This window comes from Rattus norvegicus, chromosome 3, assembly GCF_021556685.1.
Source record: "Rattus norvegicus strain SHRSP/BbbUtx chromosome 3, alternate assembly SHRSP_T2T, whole genome shotgun sequence".
Taxonomy (NCBI): Eukaryota; Metazoa; Chordata; class Mammalia; order Rodentia; family Muridae; genus Rattus; species Rattus norvegicus.
The window spans coordinates 43,309,999-43,329,539 of NC_141536.1; the positions used below are offsets into that span (position 1 = coordinate 43,309,999).

The 19,541-nt window shown below is 45.9% G+C and overlaps 1 protein-coding gene across 4 annotated transcripts in view; it reads left to right on the plus strand.

The window, feature by feature from the left end:
- Positions 1 to 19,541, plus strand: part of Tanc1 (tetratricopeptide repeat, ankyrin repeat and coiled-coil containing 1) — a 236,546-nt gene that overhangs the window by 27,651 nt on the left and 189,354 nt on the right. For all 4 annotated transcript variants that reach the window (XM_087651651.1, NM_001002854.2, NM_001431670.1 and 1 more), the window contains 1 exon segment: positions 7,417 to 7,523. The gene's annotated coding sequence lies outside the window, so the exon portion shown is untranslated.

A 19,541-nucleotide genomic window follows, 5' to 3' on the forward strand; every position in this document is an offset into this window, starting at 1 on the left:
GGACAGATGAGGCTCTGGGTGTCTATAGTGTGCATGAAGGGGTAGGGGAGAGAACCTGGCTTCTCCTCACCCTCTTAGACTCTTGGGTTGGGCTACAAGTCGACACAGAACAGATGGGTAGGGAAATCCATCTTATGTATGTGTACAGGGAAAGGAGTCTATGTCACAAAGCAAGAGAGCTATATCGTTGATTACTAGCCAAATAGGCATGGGGGCTTCCAGTGGGTGGGGGAGGTTGCCCCAGGGCGGACGGAGACTGCCTTCTACTGCAGGTAGCCTCCGCTACAGTGGCAGCTGTTGGAGGCAGCTTTCTAACTAGTGTCTTCCTTCTGGTTAGACGCACACTCATTTACAGAAGGGCCGCCTCTCAAAAGGTGTGCAGAGGTATTGTCCCCGGCAGTGGTGTTTTGGGTGTCACCTCCGGAGCACAGCAGCAGCACCACTCTCAGTCACTTAATGAATGTGTAAAAGATGAAATCACTCTAATGTGACAAGCTTTCCCGTGGGCCCAGGCGTAGCGCGCGCTCTACAGACCTTCTGTTAACCAGAGAGCCTGTCTCGGAGATTGTGAGCTGGCAGAACCGGGCCTAACCTTTCTCGGTTTATGGCTTGTAGATCAAATAATCATTTTAATTATTTTTGCAATTAGCTGGGGAACGAAGTCTTTTTTAGGGTATGGGAAGGTAGGTGGCATTTAGAATGCAGAGTAGGTTAGTCAGCCCTCCCTGGAGAGGAACCAACATCTCCTCATCTGCTTCAGTCAGAGACTTGTCTTTGTTCAGTACATGGCCTTGTATAGTTCAGTCTGGCTTGGAATTTGCAAACCTCCTGCCTCGGTCTCACAGATGTTGTCTTTAGTGCTTTGGGAATAGGAAAATACGGTTTTTGGTTGGTTGGCTTTTTGATTTTTGAAAAGGGTATGCCCCCCTTTTTAACTATTCTTTTGTAAAACGGAGGCTGGCCTCAAACTCCTGATCCTCTCACGTCTACCTCTTGTGTGCTGGTATGGGATTACAGGTATGTGCCACCATGTTGGCCTGTGCTTTAGATTTTAACCTTGAGACTTTGGTATTATGTATGAGCTTTTTTGTCTTTTTTTTTTTTTTTTTTTTTTTTATGACGGCCACATGAGGAAGGACTCACAGATCTATGTCTTTCAAAGCGTTATTTATTTCTACTTAAGTATATGTGCCTGTATGAGTAGGGGTATCCAAGGATATACGTGAAGCCAGAAGAGGATGTCAGATGCCCTGGAACGGCAGCTACCAGCACTCGTGAGCTGCCATTTGGGTGCTGAGGGGGTTTGAACTCAAGGTCTGTGCTTTGAGCTGTGAGTGGCTGTTTACTGGCTAGTCCCTGTCTCGCTGGTTGTGAGGACTGAAGGAAATGGCGCAGGTAACACACCCTGCTTTGTCTAGCTATGTGGTCAGCACATACCAATTCTTCCCAAGCCATCACAGCTGGGATATTTTCCCTGTGTTGGTAGTCTAGAGAGAGAGAAAGAGAGAGAGAGAGAGAGAGAGAGAGAGAGAGAGAGAGAGAGAGAGAGAGAGAGAGAGAATATGAGTGTGTGTGTGTGTGTGTGTGTGTGTGTGTGTGTGTGTGTGTGTTTGTGGTCGGCCTTTATTTTTGTCTAGTCCTGCGTAATCTGGGACTAGAGATAGCTGTGTGCTGGGCTCAGTGTTATGCACTGAAAATGACTGGAAAACGGCCATTGGGCTTTATTCCCATTAGGCCATCAGCAGAATGGATGATTACAGCAGATCGGGGTACTTTCTGTTACAAAGCACTTTTTTGTAAGGGGTGGGGTATAAATTCCAGTGTAAAAATTTTAATCCCAGTATCAGCCACTTGAGCTTTATTAGATCTGCTGGAGGCAGATTACCCACACAGTAATCCTCTCTCCTCCCAGGGCATGGACAGAGGCAGCTGAAGGACTCCCTGTCCATGCTAGGGTCCGAGATCTTTAGGTTCTCATGGAGTGGATCATGAGACATCTTGTAGGTAGGGGTGCACTCCTCTTCCCGGCCTGCATTAAATCATTCCTGTCCTTTAACTTAATGTTTTTAAGGACACTCTCTAGACAGCCCGTTTCTACCCTTGCGCTCTGTAGGGAGCAACATTGCACCCATGTCCTGCTGTTGAGGTGTTCCTGCTAGGGGACAGTGGGTCTGAAGTCCCTTGGACCTTTGTTCCTTGTTCCTTGCCCCTGTCTAGCCTTGCCCTGGAAGATGCCCCTAGTTTAGTACCCAGCTGCCAGTCCTAGTTTTCCCTCCCTCTTATTTGAGACAGATTCTCCCTCTGTAGCCCCAACATGTCTAGAACTCGCTCCACAGAGCAGGTTGGCCTCATACTCACAGAGACCCACCTGCTACTGCCTTCTGGGTGCTGGGCTCAAAGACATTCAACACACGGCTGGTTTTCTTCTTTGCTGAGATCAACACTTGGCACCTTGGCAGAATCTCCTGTATGGTTTCCCACATGGCAAACACAGGCTCCTTAATTTTAATTTGAGGACAAGGAGAACAAGGAGGTTAAAAATAACTTGGTATGTGTCCTTCAGTGTTTTTCTCTTCAGACATATGCTAAGTGGAATGCTACTCTTTTTTTTTTTTTTTTTTTTTTGTTATTTAGGTCCTTAATTTTTTCTTGTACACAAGTGCGGTATATTTTTATCGCATACCAATACGTATTCAAACGACTCCCAACCATCGTGTGTAATTTGCTCTTTAGTCTGTGGGGAGTAGCATTAAATTTATAACCATCATTACTGAATTTTAGGTATCGTGATAAAAATTGTACTTCAAGTTTTGATGAATGTCTTCCAGCTGTTAAACTTCATTTAAATTAACGTAAAAACGACTAAGTCTGTTTAGCCTGTTTATCTTTTTTTAATAATCTGAGCAACCTCTGTGTTCCAGAACTGAGCTCGGTGCCAGGCGAGCCCCTCAGGTCTGGGTAAGACGGAGCATGAGCACACAGCACTCTGGCTAGATTAGGCTTGGGAGGATTGAGTAGCTTCAGACCAGACACCAGGCAAGTGGCCGTCTGTGAGGGTGGGTGTGTACCTGTAGAGATACAGCCTGTCATGGAAGAGCCCAGCTGTGCTATTGTGTGACAGTGACACTGAAGACTTGGGACACAAGGCCTAGGGACCCAGTTCACTTTGAAGAATGGTATTTCGAGTATACATCTAAAGTCAAAAAGAAAGGTAAACACATGGCCACTGTAGTTGGCAAAGTTTCTCAAAGTTAGCGATTCTGGAGTTCCATTGTGTGAACACAGGGGTTAAGATGGTGTGATGTAAGCAAGAGAGAAGGCTGGGATGTTGGCGACCCGGTGTGGACTTGGGTTAGGCTAAATACGGATTGATCCACGAAGAGTTGGTAAGTAAGCGTGTGTAAGTGGGCTGGGGCACACACAGAGGCCTCGTAGCCTCAACGATCTGTTAGCAGTAGGCACACCCATGTCTTCACTCCGCTGGTGCCGTTCTCCAGTGCGCTGGACTCCTTGGGAAGCATAATTATAGATCTGGAGCATCTTGTGTGGCCAGAAAACGAGGAAGTGCTCCGAAAAAAACAAAGGATGTGGGCATGTTGAAGGGAGGAAGGCGCCAACCTCAAGGAGCTCTTAACAGCCAGAGCCAACTTTAGCAACAAAATAGTGTGGGACTGCATAGTAATACAAAGCATAATAAATGTATATATTCACATGACATGGATTTATGCTGTCAGGAAACAGCTTCCTTGGAGGAGACTTTCTAATACTTTTTGCTGATATCTTTTTCTTCGGGAGCCTAAGGCTGAAGTTCCCACTCCCTCCCGCTCACCGAGGCTGGGTTTGTGAGCTGTCTAAAGGGTAGAGGATAGGAGGGGATATTTAAGTTTATGGCAGCTGCCGAGCCAAACTGTCAAGGCTAACCTGGGGTTTAGCCACCCTGTGGCAGCGTGGGCATAGGGTGATTGCAGGACCTTAACTTCTGTCTTCCCAAACCCATAGCCCCACTACAGTCATTTAAAAAATGCCAGACACATCCATTCCTTTGCCACTGCACCAAGCTTCCTGAAGAGTCTCCATGTGCTAGGCTTACCCTTCAGAGCTGAAGAATCGTTATCGACAAGACGTTATCATTGAGGTTAAATGGTGGCAGAAGTGTACAAGGAACACTGAGGGTATTGGTCCCTTTGTGACTCATGTGATTGGTGATTATGTGGAGATGATGTTTGGTGGGCAGCAGAATCACATGGGGGGTGGCGGTCATACGTGGAAACTGTCATGTTAGAAGCCTTGGAGAGACTCTAAACAATAGCTTCAAGTTCAGCAGTGGGTCCACATCCCTCCCCAAGGGGCATCGTTGACGACGGTGTAGGATTGGGCCGTGTACATTTTCATATGAACCACTTTTCCTAAATAAACTCTTGTTGTATTGGGGGAAAAAGGCCAGACAAACCCCATTGAGGAACATTTTACAAAAATGCGGACCAGTACTTCTTGACACTGTTAAGATCATGAAAAAAAAAAAAAAAAAGACAAGGAAATAAAGAAGAACTCTTAAGATATCAGAAGAGATCAAGGAGGCAGAGGTCAAGTAGCTACAATGTGGGACCCTGGACCAGAGGGCATTAGTGGGAAACTAGAGTAACCCAGATGACGTCTGATGGTTACAGATGCCTAAACACTCCCCCTCCCCCTCTTGTTCCGAGAGCATTCCAATGATGGGAAGCATGACTCGAAGAGACAGAGACAACTCATCCACATTCCACAACTGAGATCTACTCTCTTGACTTAGTACATAGCCGCCCATCAACCCGCCTTATTTTAGAAAGCACTTCAGAGTTGCAGACATCAGTGTGTATGCCTCCCTAATACTATCCAGCCTGTTTTGAAGAATAATTTCTCCTATAAAATGTTTTTTATTAGTGCATCTTAATTAGACATAATGTCGGGTTTCATTATGAGATTCCCATATATACGTGATGAAACGTATTCTGTCTCATCCATTTTGCCATCCCGATACCACTAGTCCCCTTCCTCTCTAGCCTCCCGAGGTGGCTGGTCATTCAGGAGGTTCCAGGTACTTCCTAATGGACGCTACATCCTGTGGCTGGGCCCTGTGGAGGGCAGAGGGTGAAGAGTTGAGAGCTTGTAGGTTTTGTTGCTGTGTCCTAAAGTGACGAAAGATCTTGTCTGTGTTCACCTGAGCATGTTTGACTGACCCGGAGCTGTCCCTGTGAACACTAGGATGTTCTAGGGTCTGTGAGTGTTCAGAAAATAATAGCTATCCTGGAGTCAAGGCTGGAGGGCGCTGTTTAAGATGGGAGCCAGGGCAGTGCCCGAGTTAGAATGTGTTGCTTTTCAGCATTATCTGAGGAGAGCCTGAGGCCTCTCTACACCCTTCTTCCCTTTTCTGGGGTCCCTTGAGGAAAGAGGATGCCAAGGAGAGACGCTTCAGCTCTGGAAGGGGGAAGGAGGATGAACCATCAGAGAGTGCAATTATGCAGAAAGGACAGCAGTCACTCCTGAAGCCCACAGAGCTGGGACTGTGCCCAGAGGGTGGCCTTCCAGCTGCCCACAGTGGCCCTATTCATTTTGGATGCATAATGATTTTAAAACTAATCAGGGACCAAAGCCTGAGGCTGGGGACAAACACAAATATCTTGTTGACCAAGCAAGCATCTAGGTTCTGTCTGATAGGAAGTTACTGAGGAAGGTCAGGGTGATGTAATGGTGTGTGCTATGCTTTCATCCCTAAACAGATGGGCCCCCGGGGTACCATCTGCAGCTCCCTGGGCCCTTTGAAATCATTTCCTATAAATGAAATTGTCATAAGTCACCATTGAGAGTTTGGTGTGGTAGGCATAACCAGAAGTACCACCAGACAAAGGAAGGAAATTTCCACTGCAGCCAATGGCCTCCTCTTCCTCCCCCGTGCCTTGAGTATTGTGCTCAGCTTTCTTGTGTAGTATGTGGTGTGATCCAGTAGTCATCCAATGTGAGCTTCCCCTTTCCCCCTGAGGCTTGCACAGCCCTTCTTACCCTACTAAGCCAGTGTCAGCTGGGCACCCTTTATAAGCCGTTTTGCCATTTTTAGCTTCCTGGTTTTGTTGAAGTAATGTTTTTGTTTCTTTTCTTTTCTTCTCTCTTCCATCAAAGGGATATATTTGTTCTGGGAAGGCAAGGGCAGGGAATGTTTCCTAATCTAATTTGGGGAAAGAAAATGTATAGCATCTCTGGAGTGGTTGGTTTATGAGTCTTAATTGAGATTTTAAGTAAACCATCCCGGTAAACCATCTCAGAGTTGAAAGCAGAGTCCTTGGTACCCATTGGTTTATTTATGGAGCATGTATTGGCACGCCGTGGTCGAGAGACTCAGTCAGGAGGAAATAGTGAGGTGCACTTGGAGGAGCGCAGAGGGTTAGAGGCAGAAGGAGGGGTCAGGACAGTCTTCTTGGAGGAGATGGGTTTCGTAGAGCATCTCAAGGGAGTGTCTAGGATGGGAGTTTATTTGGCAGAGGGAGACCCCTGAAGAGACGTGGGAGCCAGCCCAGCGGAGTCCAGGCAGGCATGGTGTATTTTTCTGAGTGGGGATAGATAGGGATGTACAATGGTCAAGACCTAGAACAGGGTCTCTGGAAAAGTTGGTTTAGAATCAAAGTGGGACGTTTGGGGCAATGCCTGTGGCTGGATCCTGGTGAGGAGCAGAGAGGCAGGGAGGTGGGGCTGGCACATCAAACTGGCTGGCTTTGCACTTCTGTGTGTGTATGGGGGCGCTGAGGGGTTACAAGTGTGGTACAGTTGTCAGGGCAGTTGAAGGGGACTATTAGTCTTTTGAGGCCTTTCTGGGTCTGAGAATTCCAGGGCTCCCACATCTCTGGGCTGCACACACCTTCTCTCTGAGATCTTTTTGCCTTGGGATATAGTTGAGAAGCTGAGTCCTAGTCTGATCCCCACCTTAGGACCAGTGAAGAGCACAACGGAATGAGGGAAGGGAAGGCCAGGGGTCTGAGGTGGATGACTGGATGATCTGTGAGGTGTGGGTGTGAAAAGCAGAACCCATTGAGGGCCACTAAAGAGCCAGGACCTTGGGAGAGAGACCCTGTGTCCTCTGCAAGGACTGGGACTTGTGGGAAGCACAAGCTTGGAATGACACTGTTGACTGTGCAGTGTGCCTGGTCAGAGAGCATAGACTGGGCCCTGGGGGTGGGTGTGAGGAATGCCAGTTGCTGTGACTAGGTCTGCTGCGCACAGCTCTAAGTGCTGTCAAATGTTGGGTAGGTCAACAGCACCACGAATGCTTTATCCCCATCTACAGATGAGGCATGGAGGCCCAGGGCGGGGACAGAACTGCTCTGAGTTACATGGTGAGTCCAAACTTGAGTTGGGATTCTAATCCATTTTGTCCCCTGTTCCTTGTAGGAGCTGAGTGTTGGGCACGACGTACAGGAAAAGGACAGGAGAGAGAACTGAGACTTAAGGACCACCGCGCCGAGTTTCCTCTGTGAACGAGAAGATAACAGAGACAGGTAGGTGCCAGCTTCAGATGGGGGGGGGGTGATATGACCACGCGTAGGGGAGCACCGAGGAGCAGTTTTCACACGAGAAGTGGGCTAGAGAAGTTCCGCTTGTTCAGGCCGTGTTTGGGCTGGTGCTTCCTTAGCTGCCTGGGAGTGTTCATGTTCAGAGAGCAGGGTTCCAGTGTCCGGTGGAGGAGTTCTGTTCAGATATTGCTGGCAGTGGTGGCTAAGAACCATGTGAGTGCATTTGTGCCACTCAGCTAACTGTCGGCTTATTAATGGTAAAAACTGTTTTCTGTCTGTCCACCTTCAAAAGTAGGATAGTGGAGGGAGGAAGGGAGGGATAATGGTCATCGCCAGCCACAAAACCTTTTCCTCTGCAAAGTGGGCACCTAGCAAATCTGTGAATGAATGTGCCTCGTGCATTGCATTCATCTAATCCTTATTTGGAGGGCTGAGGTCAGCATTGCTGCACAGCTGAAGGGCCTCGACTTTAAGGGATTAGACAACTTGCCTAAGGTGGCACATTTAGAAAGCGGTGGGGGAAGCTGGTGCTGCTGGATCCTCTAGCCCCTACTCAGGGAGCTGAAAGGCAGAAGGTTCTGGAAACTGTGTGTGTGTGTGTGTGTGTGTGTGTGTGTGTGTGTGTGTGTGTGTGTATGTGTGTGTGTGTAGGGGAGTTGTTAATAGAGATAAGAAGAATGCCTCATGGGCACAGGAAGGTGGGAGGAGGCCTAATCATGAGACCACATGGGTCAAAGTACAATGGCGGCACAGCCTGGCCTCCAGTGCCTCGACTGGGTATAGCTGTAATAGAACTGTCAGAGGGTCCAGGAGTGCACGAGAGGCTATAGAGGGGCTCCAGTGTGTGTGGGAGTCTGTGCTACCTCCAGATCCCAAGCTGCTAGTGGATTCCTCTCAGACTGGGACCTGTGGCTGGGCAGGATGGATCTGAGGACCGGGCTAATAAGCAGCCTAGCCTGTCCCCCTTGCTGGCACTGCTCATGTACCTCCTTCCTGTCACCTTCCCTGGGGGCAGCTGTGGACCCAACGAGTTTGCAGGTAAGAACCTGATACCTACGGGGTGGAGATGTGTGGATATAGGGAGGAGGAGGAAAAGGAGGAGGAGGCCTGGATATTTTCTCTGCTGTCAATAGCCAAGCTGGTGTGTGAGGGCAGATCATGGCCAGCCATCCCAGTTTGCAGACAGTTGACAAACAGAGGCCTCTAGCCCCAGGTTTTCTTTCTTTTTGACAGAATAGCGTGAAATGAATCTTAATAGGAACAGAATAGTTACCAGCTCCTTGCGAACACTTTCTTCGAGGTTGTAACCCAAAATGACTAAGGCATGTCCAGTCTTCAGGGGCGGTCCGCATTACTTGTGATCCCCAGGGAATAGGTGCAAGCACGTGTCGGGTGCTTGGATTTAGTGAGGTGTTTATGATGACACCTAATCTGTTTATGAGGGATGCGTTTCTTATCATTTTCCCTCACTCGTTTTCTTTGGACCCAGCAGGAGTCATTTATCCTCCTGGTTGGAGGTTTTTTTTTTTTCTTTCTTTTTTTTTTTTTTCGGAGCTGGTTGGAGGTTTTTAAATTCTGCGCTGGGGTTGGGGGTGGGGCTGTCTGAGGGGTGCTTCTTGTGAAACATTGGTGACCGTAGCAAACAAAGTCTGTGATTATATAATCATTTTGAATAAATAAGAGGATGGCTCATGGCAGGTCCTGCAAGGGCAGCCTGGAAATGAGCCGCATGTCGTTTGTGAGGGATTAAGTTGCACTGCAGTTGAATTCTGCAGCCGTCAGATTCACAGCAGTGCGGGGAGTCGGCTGTAACCTCCAGGTGTAAACAGACCTTCATCAGCACGGCTGAAAAGCGCTTTGAGGATCCAGACGGAGCTCTGTGGGATGCCGTCCATCAAAAAGTCATTTGCTGGGTCTTGTTTCTGGCTGTGATGTTTTACCCCCAGTGGCTAGCAGGATCCATAGAGCTTTGCAGCAAGGAGAGGTGGAGGGTACCTGGGTTCATTTGGAGTCTGTTTTCAACAGTCTCCTTTGCTTTTCACCAGCCGAAACACATTTAGAGGCCTGGTAAAATTTGCCTTTAAAACAGGACTAAAGTAACAGTTACTAAAGTAGTCCTTCATTTTGTAAAATAATTGTGGCTAATTTGGGGGCTCTAACTCAGTGGTAAAATACTTACCTAGCATGGATGAGCCTCTGGGTTTGATTTACATGCCGTGTCCCCCGTGGCTAATATTATAATGATTTAATCTGTGCCTTCTTGGCATTACTTAATGGGCTTTTGCAAAAGGACTTTTGTTGTGAATCTCAGTATTCTCAGCCTGTATCTCTCAGCCAAGAACATTCCTGACACATAGAATGCATTTAACATGGCTCTGAGTTACACCGCGTAAGGAGGTTACATTGCCCGACCTGTCCAAAACCTCAGGGTTAAAAACTGGGTGCCATGAGAATTGGAAGACACATAGCAGGGATGATGGCTTGCCTGCAGAACGTCGTCACTGAAAATGCTATCAAAGGGGCTGGGGAGACAGTTCAGGGGCTCAGAGCACATACTGACCTTAAAGGCCTGTGTTAGGTTCCCAAAACACAGATTTTTTTTTTTTTTTTTTTTTTTTTGCTTAGCTGGGCGGGTTGTAGCACACACCTTCTTTAATGCCAGCACTTGGGAGGCAGAGGCAGGTGGATCTCTGAGTTCAAGGTCAGCCTGGTCTACAGAGTGAGTTCTAGAACAACCAGGCGTAAACAGGCAAACACTGTCTAGAAAAACAAACAAAACAAAAACCTAATCTTTCTAGAAAGACAAACACAATTTATTTTCCGTGTCAAAAGTCAAAAGCAATTAGTGAGGAAAACTTAGAGCAATTCATGTTATTTTATAAGTGAGTTTGAAAGTTTGCCTATCTTAGTAATTTATTTTTAAGAGTTGTTTCACTGATTGTTTTTGTTTTTGTTTTTGAGCTGGGGACCAAACCCAGGGCCTTGCGCTTGCTAGGCAAGTGCTTTACCACTGAGCTAAATCCCCAACCCCTCACTGATTGTTTTAATTTTACACTAGTACACACATACTTAAAATATCTGTGTATGGACCTGAGTGCGTGTATGGACCACATGCATGCAGGAACCCTTGGAGGGCAGAAGGGGCGTTGGATTCCCGTGAACTAGAGTTACTGACGATACATATGATTGTTAGCCACTGTGGGAGTGTTGAGAACTGATCTGGCTCCTGTGTAAGAACAGTAAGTGCTCTTCACTGCTGAGTCATTTCTCTAGCCTGTCTGTCTGTCTGTCTGTCTGTCTGTCTGTCTGTCTGGTTGTGTATATATCTGTGACAATGTCTATAAGAGTAGATCTGCATAAAAGTAATTTTAACTATGTAATAGGAAAGCCAGCAGTGAAATGACTTTAGGACTAAGAAGGTTATGCTACTGTTTAAACTATATGTGTATAATACAGATTCTGACTTACACTATGATACATTGAATTATTTGGAATTGTCTAGGGAGTGCTACGATAGTTTGGATAAGAATGTCCCTCATTGACACTTGGTTCTCAGTTGATGACGCTGTCTGGGGAGGTAGTGCAGCCTTCCTGAAGGAAGTGTGTCACTGAAGGATGGGTTTTGGGAATTTGTAGCTCTCTTCATTTCTAGTTCCCTGTCTTTACTTCATGTCTGTGATTGGAGATGTGACCTCTTTGCTTCCTGCCCTGGTCACTATGCCTGCAGCTTGCTGTTACTCCACTCCTGTGTCATGATGGGTTCTTAGCCCTCTGAAAACCTAAGCTAAAATAAATTTTTTTTTCTGTAAGTTGCTGTTGGTCATGGTGGTTTTTTTATTTTTAGTTGTTTTTCTTTTTTTTTTTTTGTTTTTTGTTTTTTGTTTTTTTTTTTTTCCCCCGGAGCTGAGGACCGAACCCAGGGCCTTGCGCTTGCTAGGCAAGCGCTCTACCACTGAGCTAAATCCCCAACCCCCATGGTGGTTTTTTTAATTTTATTATTTTTAAAATTTATTTTATATGTATGGATATCTTGCCTACTTGCTCAGAAATGTGCACCACATGCATACCTGGTGGGATGGATCCCAGGAACTGGGGTTGCAGACAGTTGTGAGCTGTCATGCAGGTGCTGGGAATTGAACCTGGGTCCTATGGAGGAGCAGCCAGTGCTCTTAACTGCTGGCTATCTCTGCAGCCCCCAGTCATGATGTTTTATCAGAGTGACAGAAAAGTAACCAGTACATACACCAAGTAAATTTAGGATCAGAAGCGTTGCTATTTGTCCAATAGCCCTTATTTTACTTTATTTTAAGAAGTAATATCTTGCTACTTTGTTTGCCCATGGTAACATTCACCTGCTGGGTTCAAGTAATGTGTCTGCATCTGCTTCCTGAATAGCCGGGTCTGTTGGTGCGGGTCACTGTGACTGGCAAGGCAGCAGTCTTAAAACACTCTCGACATCAGTAAAGTCCTTGCTCGTACCCGCAGCATTTGTATAGGTATAAATTACAGTCATATATCTGTGGGTGACAAGCTGTTTTCATTTAAGATCTACAAAAATAGCAACAAAAGAATGAGGCAAATAAGCACAATTAGAAATTACAATATTTTTCTGGATACCCTTGGAGATCACCTCCCACCCTCTACTTTGGAGACATCTGGTTGAGAATGACAGTAATGCAGAAGGAGGGGGGGAGCACACAGCGCTTTTTGAGGGAGGGTTTGCCAGATTCTGGTGTGGTGTGTGGATGAGACATTGACAGAGAGATGCACTGTCAAACAGATTGGGAGTAGGCTGGCTGGGGAGCATAGCAGAAAGCTGGGGTATAACTCCCCACCATCTGTGCAAGAGTGTTGCTAAGGATCCCAAGGATCAAAGCCCTCAGAATGGTCAGATCACTTTATCATAGCTGGGAGTGCTGGACACCGGACCTCGGAGTACAGTTCATACATAAGGTGTGCGGAATGGCCTTTAGTTTGGGAGGTCTTTCAGCTCTTTGAAAAGAATAGGTTCGAAAGGAGGATAAAGAGGCCAAGTTATCCAACGGGAAGTGGAAACAAGGCGAAAGCAATAGACTCAGGCTTGGTGAGTTTTGAGGGGACAGAGGCCGAGAACTGGGGAGGTGGGAACCCCGCTGGAGGGGGGATGATTACTCTCTTGTGGAATATTTGATGGCCCATTAGGACTAATGGTCTACAGTCTTCTATAACAAACATTTTTGAGATTGTGTGTTTTAGTTACTTTCGTATTGTGATAAAACATCACGACTAAGACAAGTTCTAGAAGGAAGGGTTGAGCGTACAGTTCCAGGATAGAATCCATGCTCTGTCAGAGCAGAGGCATGTTGGCGGAAGTGGGAGGCTTAGACTTGAGTGGCAAGTGTAGTGCTTTCAAACCTCAAGCCTGCCACCGAGGACATATTTTCTCCAGTAAGGCCACACCCACCTCCTAAGTTTATCCAAGCAGTGTTACTAACTGGTGGCCAAGTAGTGGAAGAGTTCAACCTATGGACACATTCTCATTCAAATCAAACCACCGTACCGAAAACTACTTGTTTCTGGAGTTTCTGGAGTTCTGGTACAGCCAGCTGTACCAGAAACTACCTCAGACCAAACGTGGTCAGCGTGTGGCTTGATGGATGTGTCATTAGCGGATTACCCGTAGTTTGCTGTCGGGGACTGGGTGTGACTTGAAATAAGTTGGTGGCTTCAGACAGGTTTGGAATTCAGAGTGTTGTTATTAAAAGGAATAAAAGCAGGCAGAGGTGGTGGGGAATGACAGATTGCCCAAAGCTCATTTGAAAGGATTTAGAACAGTGTGCTTGGATCTGAAGAGAAAGGGAGATGCTGACAGCATTTCAGTAGCAGTGGGGTTTTAGAGACGCTCTACAAATAAGGTATTTCAGCAGGATTTGAGCCAGTCTGGCTGAAGTATTTCACAGCTGAAGAGAAGAGGAAATGGGGGTACAGATAGGAACAGATACTCAGTAATCAAGGGCAGCTGCAAATATGGCGTCCTTTCTTCCAGGAACTTCTCGAAGGACTGGCTGTGCAAAGCTGTAGTTTTTGCCAGTAAAAGAGAGAATTAGGTAACTTTATTACTAGGTAGGTAGTTGGTGTGTTTGTGGCTTAGGTGGGGGAACTATGACACAGTCGTTGAGAAATCTCAAAGGTGACAGATGTAGAAACTGATAAAATTAGCCTGGGTGGCCTTGGGCAAAGAGGCCTGCCTCACTGAAAGGTTGAGTCAGGGACAATTTATGCTGATTCCCAGTGGGACAGTGTAAGCGCACTGAGCCTCATCCTTTGAAAGGGAGGCCCTGAGAGCCCCAGAGGGGCCTGGCCTCATCATGTCTGTACAGTAAAGAAAGACTTCAATTTACAGATTATAATCTGCCAAATCCTATTTCAAGGAAGGGGATGGCATTAAGGATTGCGTGCTTGTAGAAATGAAGGGCTTAAGAAAAAGATCCGAGAGCGATGTCTGCCAGGTCATTTGTTCCTAGCAGGCCTCCATTCTTTCATGCAGAAACGGAAGAAAGGCTTACCAGAATAATCTTCGAACCCCCCGCTGGTTCTGAGTGGATGTATCCATTCTGAATAGATGAGGAGGGAAGAGGGCTGGGGCTGCCTGCTTAATTTAGCTGCCCTCTCTGTGTGTTCCTGCTGCGTTATGTGCTGCAGCTCTGCAGATCTGTTTCCCTTGCTCTCTGTGATTCATGAGGTAAGGCCATCGCTGATCCCATCTCACAAGCACTGACAAGTTCACTAGTGACTGGCTGACTGGGGCACATCCAGACATATCATTCTGCTCATAACGAGGGTATCAGTGATTCCTTGTCAGTATTGACTAAGGTTTTCCCTCTCTCTCTCTTTTTTTAATTCAATGTTTTGGGGACTAGGATTACTCTGTTTAATTTCTTCTGTTTTCTCACAGATGGCTTTGAAGTAAAATAAATGTAAAACCATTTATTTTTTATTTATGTTTGCAGCGTTAGGGTGACACCTGAGTCCTGTTCATGCAGGGCAAGTGTTCTGCCGCTGAGATACACTTTCAGACCAAAGTCAACATTGTAAAGATCGCACGATCTTGAATGCTCCCTTACACTCATTTTTGTGGGGTGATGATGATATAAATCTTACTCTAGTTTTCCCCTTTGAAATTCTGAACCAGTTCTGATAATTTAGAAAAAAGGGGTGGGGTGGGGGGGAGGCATGTTGAATTTAAATTGTCCTTTTAATTAAAAGTTTCAAATGAATAGAAATACAGTTTGGGAATGTGCCTTAATTTTTGAAGATTATTATTATTTTAACTGTGTTGCCTTGGTTAGTTTTCTTGTTACAATAACGAAATACTCAAGCCTGGGCAACTTATAAATAAGTTTATTCGACTTGTGGTTCCTAGAGGCTAGTCACTGAGAGTGCAACTTTAAGGATCTGCTTGGCGTCTGCCGAGGGCCCTATCACAGCATCAGAACATAACAAAGCATGGGGCTGTGGTTTGGGGTGCTTGCAGCCCTTGTAGAGGACCTGGGTTTGGTTCCCAGCATCCACATCAGGCAGCTCATATCTAGTGACATCACTTCCAGGAGATCCAGGGCTCTCTTCTGGCTTTACAGGCAGTCCACACATACGGTGCACATATATAGAGTGCACATAAGCAGGCTTATGTATATGCATGCATACATACGTACATACATACATTACATACATACATACATACATACATACATTACATACATACATACGTGTAAATCAGAATAAACCTTTTAAGAAAATGGTGCATAGCATCTCATGCTAGATAAAGCAAGTTTGCCAGTTTGGATGCTCCTTCTCCTCTTTTTTGTTTTGTTTTGTTTTGTTTTTTTTGAGACAGGGCTTCTCTATGTAGCCCTGGCTGTCCAGGAACTCACTCTGTAGACCAGGCTGGCCTTGAACTCAGACGCAGATCAGTCTGCCTCTCCCTCCCAAAGGCTTGCACCACCACCACTAGACTTCTTCTCTTTATAGGATCTCTCAGATGCTGTCATGAAGCCTCCACCCTGAGGACCTCATCTAACCCTATTTTAGTGCCCAGAAGCCCCTTCTCCAAATGGCATTAGCATACAGATTTGGGGGTTAAGTTTCCAACACAGCCTTGGGAGGACACATGTAAATTCTGTGTGTATCAGTGTTGGGCTTCTCTAGCCAGGTGAATTCTGCTATAGGGGGCTGCTCACCACCCGTGTTGGACCTCAGCATGCCTCCCTGTGGAGGCCAGGCTCACAGGACCACCAGCTGGACCAGGACTTCCAGTGCATGCTTGAGAAAGCTTGGCAGCTATGGAGGGACAAGCCTCCTCCCACCTCTCAGTGTTTGTTCCCAAGCTTCATGAATTAATAAGTTACTGAGGCTTCTAGAAGTTGGGATCCAAGAAAGAGACCCAGATGGTGAGCTTGGGGGCGGGGGTGGTGCTCTCTCTATGAAAGAAACAGGAACCAGACTGACTCCGGTTCCCTGTACCAAATACTCCTCTATTTCTCAAAGCCAACGTCTCTCTGGGTAAATGTTGTCTTGCACTAGAGATGCAAGCTTTTGTAAAAGCGAAGTTGGATTGAGACAGCAATCAAGGCTAATGCTGCTGTGGTTTCATTACCACAGGTCAAAGTGAATATTCTGGTCTGTCTTACTCAGTATTTAGGAAAGTTATTGACACTGAGAATGGAGCCGTGGCGTCCTGCTTACCTAGCACGTGCGAAGTCCTGGATTTGATCTCAGACACCAGGAAGGAAAGTCATTGCGTGTGTGGCTGTGCTCATAGGAATGTCTCTTTGTACCTGCCTGCAGACACATGCTGTGAGGACATTAAATTACCTTGACATTTCCTGACGTGACGGTTGATGAAGTCCCCGACTGACGTGTCAGAGACCCAGCTTTAAAGTGCTTGCTTTCTTTCATTCTTTATTCCTCCAGTATGAATGGAAGATATCAAAACTAAAATATATTGCGGACAACTGTTTGTCAGTTTCTGAAGCAACATTTTTATCCAGCAGTAAGCAAAGCAGGTTTGCTCAACTAAATTATTCATAAGAATTACAAAACTTGTCATTTAGAATGGATGTTAGGATATTCAGGTCACTTAGAAGACTGTGGTTAAAAATAAAGTGACCCAAATATATAGCTCTAGTTTTTTTTTTTTTTAAAGGCAAGTTTAAACTTTTCATTTTTATTTGACATTGGTCCTAATTCTGTTTCGTGAGGAATGTCAGTGGCGAACCTGTCAGTGTTTAGATAAAAACCAATCCTGCTGTGGTTGGTTTCTCTGGAGCCAGGATCGTGCGTGCTGTGGCTAGGCTGTAGGCTTGAGGACTGTGTATGTGAGTAACAGAGAAACCAGAGGTCATGAGCAAATCACTCCCCAGGAAAAACTGGAAACAATTTATTACTTGTTCTGATCACTCCTTTTGTACTTAAAGGAGGAAGCAGTTGAAATATGAACTTGTCCCAGTCTGCTTTCGGGTGATAACTGGAGCATAAAATGTTGAAAATCAATTATGTATTTAGGGAGATGAAACACGCTGACATATTGAAGGCATACTACATTGTTCGGTGGACAAATCAGAAGGGCATTACATCATCTTCCTGCAGTAACAGGGTGTCCCGAGAGGGAAAGACAGGATACCCCATCCTGGTGCGTCTAAACTTCACAGACTTGCCATTGATCTTGGGGAAAAATCCCGTTTTAAGAATTGGCTTAGTTTTTGTTGTTGTTGACTAATCAGCGAAGCATTTGGTGTACTTTTAAGGTTTATAGTAATGTGGTAAATAGCAAAGCCTGGTTTGTTGCCCATGGTAGTAAGGTGGTGATTTCTTTTCAGGAAAGGGCAGAGAGTTTGAGATTTCTCCCGTAGCTCCACGGAGATTGAAACTGCCCTTAAAACTTTGCTGATGCTTGTGGATCTGGGATGCCCTTTCACATTGTCCTCACCATCCTGTGATGGGAGGAGGAACATCTGAGGTCTGGCTTGCATAGACTCTGTATTAGTACAGTCATACACACAGTGGTTTGCCAGCTGGAGCTAAGACCCAAGGCCTGCAAGTCACGCTGCTATGGCTAAGGCCCACAAAACCCTGTGCCTTCACAACAGAAAGTTATTGTCTTAGTTGTGGAAGACTGAACTCCAAGACGAAGGTGCGGGCAGGGCTGTTTCCCTGAGGCCTGGAGAAAGAAGAAAGATCTGCCCCAAGCCTCTCTGGGTGTTAGGTGATCACCTTGCTTCTTCCTGTGCCTATCCCCATACCAAATTCCCCTTTGGATAAAGATACTAATCACATTGGATTAGGCTTTGTGGTGACTGCCTGACCACTGCCATACCAATCCTCTCTCTAAGTAAGGTCCTGTGCCTTAGGACTTGAGCATTCATGGGGAAGGACCAGTGTCAGCCCCAATGTCAGCCCCAGTGGCAGCCCCAGTGGCAGCCCCAATGTCAGCCCCAGTGGCAGGGCGCTGAGCTCACTCTCTGTTGCTCACTGCATCTCCTCATTGTTTAGCAAACATTTGGTAACATTTGCAGCTTGGGCAAGAAGGCCAGATTTGTCCTCAGAAAACACAAACCCCCATAATTTATTTTGACCATGCTGACTGGTAAATGGGTATCCTATCTTAGGTGGCAGTAGTTTTGTTCAAAGCTGGGTTTTGTTTTTTCTTTTAAATGAATTTTAAACATTTGTCTTTTCTCTGTTTGATCAGTTGAGTAGAAGAATATTTACCGTCTGATGTACACATTGGTTTTAAATAGGATAAATTGGGTCCTTTGGAATGGTTTTCCCTTTTAGTCTGTTTGCAGCTTTTAGATTTTATTTATTTACTTATGCATGTTTTGAGCCCTCACAGGGGAAACAATCACCATTTCGAGGTTTTTCCTATCAAATATACAGCTACCTAGGATCTCGGTGCCTTCAGACCAGGCAGGCATGGCATGAAGGTGCCGTGTGGTTCTCCTGAGATAGATAGGTATTCACTGGGCTGTGTTTAGGAGATGAACGGTGTGCCGCACCACCTGAATTTTACTAGGATTTAAAACAATCTTTTATGCTGCAGAGGTACTGATCTATTTGAGAAATTCCTGTGTGCGGAGAAGTGTCTCCTTGGAGTCTGCCTGATTCGAGATTATAAAATCATGGGCAAGTGATTCCCCTTGTCGGAGTGAAGAAATAAATGTGGCACGCCAGGTGTGATGGAGCACCCCTTTAATCCCAGCACTTGGGAAGCAGAAGGAAGACAGACTACAGAGCAAGTTCCAGAACAGCCAGAGAAACAGTAATGTGGGGGGAGGAGGGGGAGTGGAAGGGGAGAGGGAAGGGCAGAGAGAGAGAGAGAGAGAGAGAGAGAGAGAGAGAGAGAGAGAGAGAGAGAGAGATAGATATGAGACCTGGTATGGTGATGTATACTTTACTCACAGCATTTGGGAGACAAAGGCAGATATAATGTCTGTCAGTTCAAGACCAGCCTAGTCTACATCGCCAGTTTCAGGCCAGCCAAACTACAAGTGCCTATCCTCTACTCCCACATCCCCAGAACAGATTTGTGGTGGATTCAGGTTAGAAAATTGTAGATATATATCATGTATACAGGATATAACTGGTTTATGTGTGCGAGCAAACTCCAGCTATCAATGTAATTTTAAGTTTGCTTTTATTTGACTTGTCTGTTTATTAGAAAGGGTGGCATGTAGAAATTTAAAGACCATGTTAATTTGGGCATGGCAGTGTACCCCTGTAATCCCAGCATTTGGGAGACTGAGGCAGAAGAATCACACTTTTTTTTTTTTTTTTTTACTTTTTCTCATATTTAATTCTTTGAGAATTTTCTTTTTTTCTCCATTTTTATTAAGTTTGATGTTTCTTATTTACATTTCAAATGTTATATTCTTTCCCAGTTTCCTGTCCATCAGCCCCCTAACCCCTACCCCTACCCTTCTTATATGGGTGTTCCCCTCCCCATCCACCCCCCATTACCACCCCCCC